At 38.7% G+C, this 11,313-nt stretch overlaps 1 protein-coding gene across 1 annotated transcript in view; it reads left to right on the top strand.

The window, feature by feature from the left end:
• LOC124266922 overlaps window positions 1-10,654 on the top strand; it is a 29,129-nt gene extending 18,475 nt beyond the window's left edge. Inside the window, exon 6 of the transcript XR_006895897.1 lies at window positions 10,544-10,654. The gene's annotated coding sequence lies outside the window, so the exon portion shown is untranslated. The remainder of the gene's footprint in view (window positions 1-10,543) is intronic.
• The last annotated feature ends 659 nt before the right edge of the window (window positions 10,655-11,313 follow it).

Here is an 11,313-nt window from a genome sequence, read left to right as displayed (position 1 = left end):
GTAGAACCTGTTTAGTATGGACACATTGTCAATCTGTGTGTCTTACATTGTGAACAGTAGAACCTGTTTAGTGTGACACATTGTCAATCTGTGTGTCGTACATTGTGAACAGTAGAACCTGTTTAGTATGGACACATTGTCAATCTGTGTGTCGTACATTGTGAACAGTAGAACCTGTTTAGTGTGGACACATTGTCAATCTGTGTGTCTTACATTGTGAACAGTAGAACCTGTTTAGTGTGGACACATTGTCAATCTGTGTGTCGTACATTGTGAACAGTAGAACCTGTTTAGTATGGACACATTGTCAATCTGTGTGTCTTACATTGTGAACAGTAGAACCTGTTTAGTGTGGACACATTGTCAATCTGTGTGTCTTACATTGTGAACACTAGAGCCTGTTTAGTATGGACACATTGTCAATTTGTGTGTCTTACATTGTGTACAGTAGAACCTGTTTAGTGTGGACACATTGTCAATCTGTGTGTCTTACATTGTGAACAGTAGAACCTGTTTAGTGTGGACACATTGTCAATCTGTGTGTCTTGCATTGTGAACAGTAGAACCTGTTTAGTGTGGACACATTGTCAATCTGTGTGTCTTACATTGTGAACAGTAAAACCTGTTTAGTGTGGACACATTGTCAATCTGTGTGTCTTACATTGTGAACAGTAGAACCTGTTTAGTGTGGACACATTGTCAATCTGTGTGTCTTACAGTGTGAACAGTATTGTTTGGATGTCTGTGCTCATCATGTAGAAATACATATATTTTAAGTGTGAGGGTCTGTGACCTCCACCGTACAGTACTGAGAGGACCCTCCACCATATAGTATACTTTCATTTCTTTGTATTTTGTCAGATTGTCTTCTATATATTTTGACCGCCTCCGTGGTGTAGTGGTTAGAGCGTCCGCCCCCGACCGAGTCATACCAAAAGACGTTAAAATATGGTACTTGTTGGTCCCTGCCTGGTGCTCGGCCTTAATGGGTACAACAAGGACTGGTCGGCTCGGAGTCAGTATAATGTGTCTGAGTGGGATATTCATGCTTCACTGTGGCATGGTATCTCAGCTAGCACTATAAAACCAGCTTAAGTCTGGGCTAGTACAAGCAACCACACATACACCCGCATGCACGTCGTCATATGAGCGAAATATTCTCAAGCACGACGTTAAACCCAATTTCACCTCACCTCACCTTCTATATATTTTGTATATTTATGTATTGTTGAGCAGCTGGCTGCTACTATTTATTACAATTTTTTTATTTTGTATACTTATTCTAACTGATATATGACTTATGTATCTATCATATTTAATCATTCAGAAAGTTGAACTGATTGCTGTTTTTTCTTTGAGCAAGATAGAATGCTTTACTTGTGAAAACCACAGACATTTGCTTTTATGTAATGGATGTGATGTTTCAGTGGAGATGCTAATGCAGTTATCAAGCAAGTGAAAATGGTGTAGCATCTTCACCAAAATGTCGCATCCATTGCACCAAAGAATTTTTCAGTCCAAATAACTTGCTCCTCTTCATCATACCAACTTCTAAAGTGCCACTTAAAGAAGTAATACTTAATAACAGTTGAAAACACACTATTCTGTCATGAGGCTTGTCAATCTGTCCTGCTAACGTGCAATAGCTTAACTTCAGCAATAGGAAAGAATCAGGTGTTGCTGAACTTCTTTTAAACAGTATAATATGACATGGAATATTGATCACCACTTCATTATTGTATTCAACACAGAACAAAACTCTAAATCATAACATTTGTAATTTATATGTAGGACATTCTGGCTTCACCGTTAATGTCATTAACACAGATCTTTTGTGCAGATAGGATACCCACAGGGCTGGGAGATATAGAAGCAGCAGATCGGATTTTAATGAGATTGGCTACATTGATCTAATATCCCTAAATTGCAAAGCTCGTGAACTCATTCAACAACATCAACATTTCTCTTTATGTGAAAAATGTTCATTATCCTTTGATGAAAGAAGACACATCCTGCATGAAAACATTTAGCTAAAAATAGATCATGCATTCATTTGGTGTCCATTCTTGAAAATTCCTCTTGTGCAAAATGTTAGACAATAATTGTACCCCAAGCCTAGATTGTTTGAGGGGTGTTGATACCCCTCCCTGGTATTGAAACACAACCCGCACCTGTTGAGGGTGCTCCAATGATTAGTCCATGTGTTGTGGACAAATTGCTGTCAAGTATTCAATGGAAGCTCTAAAGAGTGTACTCTATGTGTGTGTAACAATACACTTTAAAGCCAGATAGCGCTTTAAAGAAACATTATCTGGATCCAGATGATCTGATTTTCTGCTGATGTGATTTCATGTGAAAATATGACACTTTCCTTCGTGTGATTGTGTGATCCCCAGTATAGTCACAGGTTGTCACACACACCTTTAGTGCTTGCTTTGTATGTGCAGGTCATTTCCAAAATGTTTTTGGGCATTTATTTTTATAGATGAATTTTAACAGGCATGCTCTAGTTGATCTGTTATGTTACCAACCGTAACCCAGGGTGTGATCAGAGGTGATCCATGACAAATTACAACTTCAACTCCGTGACATCAAAACTTGATGTATTTTACTCAATTCTCTTTGATTTTATTATTTCCAAGTTCAGAAATCTGTGATAAAAACTGAATCAATTGTACGATTCTGACTTTGACATGAACATGTGTTTGTGAATGACTCTCATTTAGTACTTGGTGTTTGCAAAATGTGAGTGCATATTGCCTCACCTGTGGCACCTGACACAAACACATGAGAAGGCAAGTCAATTGTTCACCTGAAAAAGCATGGGAGCATATGGGTACAAATCAGAGTAGGGAATTGCATAGGACAATTTTTGTCACTGATGCATTAAATCTGGAAATGTCACCCAACACTCTTGTTCTTTAAGAAGTCCAGAGACCATATATTGGTTTATGGCCTCTGACAAAGCTTTCCATTGTTATGTTCAACTTCATTATGTTGATTTTGGGTTAAGATTTCAAAATGATTTCAGTAAGATTTATTTAAATTTGGATCAAATTATGAGCATGTGCACTGTTACCTACTAAGATATACCCAATAATCTTAATTGAAAAGTGTTCAATCCAGTATTCAAGATCTTGTGGACACCTGTTGACAAACATGAAGATCTGCAACTACTTATCAATCTGGATTTTATTCTTATCATGTGCAACTATAAGTGTCCCCCTCAGGTGTTCGCAGGTGTGTGGTGCCAGGCAGTGCTCACTGTACTGTTGTCCCCATCCCATCAGGGCCCCATTGTATTCCCCCTTCCCTCCATCCCCCCTCAGCAGGCTGGACAAGAGGGGGAGACTCACTATGCAACCACGCACAGAGGACATCTTCTACTGTAATGGGGTCTTGGGAATGGGGTCAGCATACTCCAGTATGTTAATAACTGACATCAGTATGTGTGTGCGAACTGCTTGACTGGTCTCTGTGTGTACACATCTAATGCATAGTCCGGTTATGGGTTCTTACAGAAATATTTTTGTTTGAAGAGTAAATCCGTTTTTTTGTCCAATAGGATCTGATTAGAATTAGAATAAGTATGTTTTTGGTACTGTGTTTAAGGATACAGTGTGACTTGGGTTTAGGTCAACTCCGATCGTATCAACATACCACACATACAGATTTTATCAACTTACTGATGTCCTGTTTAACACCTGTGGACTTTTTGTTATTCGACCTAATTCCCCTTTTGTCAACTATTTTCTTTTCAAATAACTGAACTAGTAATACGAATTTTGTTGAGATCTATGCACTTTATATTTACACATTTTTTGTTATTAAGACTTTTTGTCATATTTCTATTTTGTTTTCAAATATCGAAAACAGCAGTAAAGGTTCCATTCAGATGCATTTAGTGTTTATACCTTTTCGCAGCTAACAACTTTTGTCAATTATTTTGTTTTCAAATAACTAAACCAGTATATTCCAATGTCAAGGAATATCTTCACATATATTGAGATAACTGGTTCTCTGTATTTTTCCATACCTGTATTTTTCAACGAGGCTTTAAAGCTAGGGTGTAGCTACCATTATGAAAAAAAGCCCGGGCTTACACATGATTTTTGCTATGAAAGTTGTGCAGGCCCTAAAACTATCTACATATAAAGCGTTGCAACCTACCGGGCTTACACGAAAAACGAAAAAAAATTGGCATGCTACGCTCCTGAAAGCAGCTGATGTTATTGTTCTGTACTAACACGTATGTTGCCACGTCAGTGGACACAGTGGACAGTCCGGTATTAGTGTATGATCTGATGAGTTTATAGCTACACAGATGGACAGTACAGGTGTTTGACACACCGTGTGTAGCGGGACGAAGCGGAAATACCCGCACAGCCCGGGAAGTGGAATGTTCAGTCACTGTAAAGTCTCAATGGAAATCTACCCATTATACTGAAGAGATGTGCATATTTTCAATTTCTATACATTGACGTTTATATTACATTTTACATACCCATTGCATGTGAGTTCTAAGATAATCTCAACACATTCATATGGTGAGATTATTCTTACCCAATTCGGAATATAAAATTTCAAATGCCACCAAACACATTCGTATATTGCAATTAATCTGGACTTTTGCCGAACAGAATTTCAAATGTTCCACTGAACACAATCGTATGTGGTGAGTAATCATTACCTTTTTCGAATACAGAAGTTCAAATGTTCCACTGGAAGTTCTTGGAGACATGTGCTCCCATAAAACACCTTCTTAACATAGGTTGATTTCCTATCAAAGAAGAGATTTCAAAACTGAGTTATTATCAACTCCTGAAACAAGCAGATTCTAATGTAGCACCGACATTATGTAAGACGTGGTAGATCATATTTACTCTTGCAACTTCTTCACATATTCTTACCATTTCAGCATTCCGTCCACATATTTATCTCATATATGCATATATATTTTTGCACCTTCTAATAAACCTTTATCAAAGTATGTATGTTTCATCGTTTTCTTTTAATGGCATCTGTATGCATTTTATGAACTAAAATTAATGTCTCTGTTTTATAACAAAAGTATGACTGAAATTGCAATGAATGTTTTAATAGTGTAATTTATTTGTAATTTAAATATAGAATTTAACAACCATATACGAACGCAACGCTTTCCGTTTTTCTATAAATTATGTTGTGTTTTATGTGAAACATGTCTTGAAATCGCACGAAAGAATATCCCTGAAGGAGTATTTTGATTAATACGTCCCATGACAATATTGAAACCGCGTTGTATTTAAAGTAAAATTTGGTAATAACGTGATTAAAAAGTACACAGTTATCGTTTTATTTTAAGTGTCTGTTGTGAAAACAAAGCATGATAATTTGCAATTTCAGAAAAGTGGTATTTCAGTTCAACGATGTGAATTACGTTACCCTGTGTATAAGTTTAACTGGTTCAGTGCTGCCTTCCAGAAAAGCCAAAGTCTGCAAGCTAAATGTAACGAACCAAGCGATCACCGCCTCCCTTTATAGCAGGCTAAGTTTGGACGTATTTGGTGACAGACAATAGCGCCCGGATGACAATTCATTGCCCTGCTGGGTTTAACTGAACGGGAAAAGATACGCAAAGCTTACGAATTAGATTCCAAGCAAACAAATCTATTGTAATTTTATGGTCTATGCAACACAGTGAATAAATCATTTTATTCAGCGGGGTATTATCTGGTCGACTTTCCCGCTTATCTTACGAATCCATCGTACATATATATACATAAATTGTGACCATTCAAGGTGATTCAAGCGAATATATTTGGATAAAAGTCTCGTGTTATGATACATAAACCTCATATTTTAAGTATATGGCCAGTGTGTAATGTGGAGCGTTTTCTGCAGGTGTCAGGAATCTAAAGATTACCGTTTACTTGAGTTTCAGCAATTACGTGGAACGTCATGTGAATATGTTAACACGTGACATCTCAATTCACGTGTTTTAGATTTACGATGAGGGTTTTAAAAATAAAATCGGTAATAAGAAAGCAAATATAGCTATAAGATGCATATCATCTTAAAGGTGCATAGGGGTGCATTGTGATGATAGACGACGTGTCAAAGTGGCTGCTTGTGTATATGCCGCTTGTGTATCTCGTGAGTTGTTCAAGGTTGCGCATGCGGTGTCGCCGTGCGGTCGCTCTTACCGAGAAGGGAATGAAGTCCATTTTTGGGTGTTCCCATGTGTTCCCATAATGCTGCAATAGGAGTAGAGTACTCACTGACATTAAACATTTAATAACGGCTAACGAAATAATCCCGCCATATAGCTAGAGTGCGGCGTAAAACTAAACTCACTAATGAAATAATCGAAACTCTGCATAAAATGGGAGACCCCGTAACGCGAAAAATAAAATGTCTTAAAGAATTGCCAAAATATAACAAAGCCAAAAAAAATAAATACACAACACACGCACACGCGCGCACACACATCTCCGCCACACAAAAAAAGAAAAAAGGCCAAAATGTACATGACATTTTGAGCAGTATCATTCTACGAAAACTTGTCAAGTGTAGTTTACAGCCCACCAGCCGAAGTGCGTAACTGACGTAGATACAATATAATCCGAGGCGGGATCACGGGCTGCTGTTGTTGTCATCCCTGTTTACGGATGTGGCTCGGACTTCCACGTCCTGTCTCTGACTGTTCTACTGTGATGTAGGAACTGGTCGCCTAATGACAGGCTGGGTGAAATATTTGCGGGGGATGTGTGAGACGATGGATTTGTCAATGCCCCTTCCGTCGTCATGTAGTGTCCGTGAGAACTTGACCAACCCATAGACTGGCTGAATGCGTAAGACCATAGTATTATATTCCAGCTATATCACACAGTAGATCTTGACCCCCATAGGATAATGATCGATAGCATGAGTGTCGATCACACCTTAAGGGAACGGTGACACAACCAGCAAGGTCTGATACGAAGCTGGACAAGCTTTTGCCCTCTCTGTTCCAAATGTTCATGGGCCCTTGAAGATCCGGTATAGAACTGGTCTTCAGCAACCCATGCTTGTCATAAGAGGCGACTAACGGGATCGGGTGGTCAGACTCGCTGACTTGGTTGACAAATGTCATCGTATCCCAATTGTGTAGATCGCTGCTCATGATGTTGATCACTGGATTGTCTGGTCCAGAATCGATTATTTACAGACCGCCGCCATACAGCTGGAATATTGCTGAGTGCAGCGTTAAACAACGACCAACCAACCAACCAAATACTCGTGATGTTCATCACTAAATTTTCAGCTCCAGAGTCGATTATGTACAGACAGCCGTCACACTGCAGGAATATTGCGGCGATAGACAACTTATCTGGGGATCTATTTCGCCCTGGAATGGAAAACACAGGGTGACTCGTAACTGGCCGAGTGAACATAATATTATGACGGCATCAGGAGTATGTCATCTAAAGCGTCAGCTTGCGCTCTCTGCGAATGGTTGGGTATGTCGAAATACAATCACCGCTGAGTGTAGTTTTGTCTTGCTACTCAATCGTTCGAATACAAACCGTATGCGGTAGTCATTGTGTTCGCTCATGCCAATTTTGATTGCCAAAAGTACCCACGGGATTAATAAAATATATTTACATACCGTTTAAAAGATTTGATAAAGACCCCGATCCTTCCCATCGCTACCGTGTGTCTCCTGAAGCCAAAGCCGGACTGCTGTTTGTTAATGATCGGAGATGAAGATCTACATTTACCAAGGATTACATGCGTTTGGTCAGTCATTTGTAGTTGGTCTACCGTTTAGACATACAGTTAACACGAATTAAATGCGGTTATTGAAATATTTGTAGTTAATCTACAGTTATAACCTACAACAGGGATTGCACGTTAGTCAGACGACATTTCTAGATGAGCAACGGTTAAGATTTACATTTAACAAGAATTAAATAATGACATTTTAGGATCCTGCATAGGGTAACCGCTTTCTTCATTATGAATGAACCATTGTTCCAAAAAGCGTTCAATTATCCTTCCCTAAAACTCTGTAATAACTCCCGCCTCCCTCTTGTGTTGCCTACCTTTAGAAAGCAAGCGTGTCTCCCGAAATCATATCGGCAATGGAACCCATTCGTTATGCAATTGATAAGCATCTATGAAAGTGAAGTGTACAACTTTCCTACTATTTCCCATGCCATTAATACTGAGGCACAATGCGTCTCTAAACTCTCTGGCTGTACATGCTGATACAAGGTAAACTTCAACCCGTAGGGGATGATTTATTGGACACGTTAAGATCTGCATGGAGATACAGAGATGACGTCTGTCATTTTTCAGCGTGACACGCGCGGTGCACGCACCTCATCACCAGCAGACGACTCTCGAAGCAGACGACAAACTTCCCTCATCTAATTACTCTGTAGAAATATCCTCATGTTCTTTGATTCCAGTATCAGGGGGAGTCTTTGTTTGAATAACACACTTATCTTACGTTTGATGTTAAAACCCAAAATATTTTGCCTCAATCAATGTTTGATTTACTAAAGCAGTTTTCAAAGCACCGACGACGGTGAATTATAAAGGACAACCATTACTTCTGTATTACATAAAATACGTTGTTTAATTATAATTACGGTTTTAAATTCAATATCCACAGAAGAGAGACTAAAAGAGCATGTGAGATCATAATAATCAAGGAAAGAATGAAGAAAGATGAAATATTACGAACCATGAATTACTCTGCAATAATAGTTGGGATAAGATATTAAAACGCATGCATGCACAAAGAATCTAAACTAAACAGTCTCTCCCCTGCCGTTTACGAAAATAATTCAAGCGTATGTTAAATCTGCATATTTAATAGAATGTTCTGCAGCTGCAAGAAGCAGGTGGGATAAAATGTTATCACACAGGCCGATGTCAAGGTGCAGTTTTACAACCGGTTCTATATCAATGTTCTTGTTTGAACTCGCACACGATGGTGGTTTTCGGTCGTGGTAATAAACAGTCGACATACTTTGTATGCTTATTGTTCTTGTAGACGACTGACGGTCTCGGATGACCTCACCGCGTGATCTCTGACACTGGGTCACCAGTAAACGGGCTGTCTCAAAACCGCTTTTCTCAATTATTTTCAAGTTTATTTTCATAATTAATTAAGGACAACATAAAACATGAAACGTGACAAAGAAACAAAAAGAATTAGAATTTACCTTTTCAAAAGTCGGAAAATGGTTTTAATATTCTGAGAATCCGAGAATATGATTTCCTAAACATGTTTTTGACTTTTCCCCTTCTTGGCATACTGGTCTTAGATTGCGTTTTCTAAGGTGGAAATGACGACCCGTCTATCCCGATAAAGCTGCGTTTTGTCTTTTGACAGATAACCGTATTTCTTTTACAATCGAGAGGTATTCGGTGACCAATAATTTTTGGGTGGAACTCGAAAACGTCAATGTATTCAGCATTCACCAGCGGTATGATGTATTCAAAGCTGACACAGTATGCCCAGAATATGTATTTACTAATGTAATGTGCATCAAATTAATATGTATATTTTATGTCTATATAATATTTGTAATAATTATATTTCTCTTCTAATTCTAAATATGGATCACGTTTTTTCGCACATGTCTAGATATAACAAAATCTGGTTGACTGTGCAGGACTAAATATTTCTTTTATGCATGTGAATTTGAACAAAATATTTGATTATCAAATACGATTATATGCACTTCATAAAAGGAGTGAGTGAGTGAGTTTAGTTTTACGCCGATATTAGCATTACTCCAGCAATATCACGGCGGGGGAGATCAGAAATGGGCTTCACACATTGTACCCTTGTGGGGAATCGAACCCGGGTCTTTGGCGTGACGAGCGAACGCTTCAACCACTAGGCTTCCACACCGAGCCCACTACATAAGGAGTTCCTTGTGCATGGTAGTATGAATACTACTCAAAGGAAGCTTAAGAACTCCCGATTATTTTCAGTACTATTTACTTCTATAGTTAATTTGTCATAACATGAGAGACTAACTATAGTAATATGATAGTATTGGGCGTTAATCTCATCTGACTAGTTGTGGCCTACTAGTTAAAGCGTTCGCTCGTCACGCCAAACACCCGGGTTCGATTGCCCATATGGGTACAATGTTTGAAGCCCATTTCTGGTGTCCCCCGCTGTGATATTGCTCGGACATTGCTACAAGTGGCGTAAAACTATACTCACTCACTCATCTGGCTAGTATGGAAGTGAATAAAACATATCTTCTTAACACAGCACAACTGTCGAACCCCCCTCCTCCAAAAAACAAACAACAAAAAGAAAAAGAACAAAAACAACAACAACAACAAGAGAGAGAGAGAGATTTGGGTCATCTGGTTCATTAATCATGGACCAACAGTGATTTACATTCCCAAATTACAAACGAAGACCAACATCAAAGTTGTTTACGAGGAAGCTTGTAAAAACTCGCACTCCTAAACCTCTATCTTCGTATGATCATAAACCTGATACAATTCAGTCCACAAACATTAAATTTGATAAATTAATTTTCAGACAAGCAAGTGTTTGGGGATCTCGTAAAGAAATGGACACGCAACACATATTACTCTGAACTATGGCGGTACAGACGTCAACAGGGGCGATAATACAGGTAACAGACTGCAGATTTGTTTAAAGGGTGAGCGAGCAAGTGTCCTTATCATCTTCGTTAATTGATATATCACTTGCTGTCTGACATTTAATATAGGGGAACTTGCTAGATTTTGTAAGACGTTTGTGATATACTCGACTTGCATAATTAATTCAGATGTGTTGAGATAGTGTGGCAACTTATTGGCGGAATGCCCAAAAGAAACACCAGCTAAATGACAGCCCTGGCGTGGAGTATTTATTTTAGAAAATAGATCATTTATTGGTTGATAAATTAATGTGGTTTGTGATCATCTTCTGTTTATGTAAGATGATACAATGTGGCTTTGTGCCGTTTGAAGTCATTCAGAGAAAATTGTGTGTCGACCATAATTGTATTTACTGTAAGTGTTGGAGCATTATGAATTTGTTGATACAGAGAATGATTGATTTGTGATTTGTGAGAGTATCATCATTATTCTACTACCTACATGGTCTAGTGGGTAGGGTGTTTGCTCGGTGGGCGGCATGTCGGTGGTTCGATCCCGTGCGTCATCAAAACAAAAGACATAAAAGATCGATTGTCGGTCACCTTGGAGTCAAAATATTGCATGGCACACACACACACACACACACACACACACACACACACACACACACACACACACACACACACACACACACACACACACACA

The sequence above is a fragment of the Haliotis rubra genome, unplaced genomic scaffold, assembly GCF_003918875.1.
Source record: "Haliotis rubra isolate DU_JTF1 unplaced genomic scaffold, ASM391887v1 Scf129, whole genome shotgun sequence".
Taxonomy (NCBI): domain Eukaryota; kingdom Metazoa; phylum Mollusca; class Gastropoda; order Lepetellida; family Haliotidae; genus Haliotis; species Haliotis rubra.
Note: the sequence above shows the minus strand (reverse complement) of the source record. Positions and strands in the feature narration are given on the sequence as shown.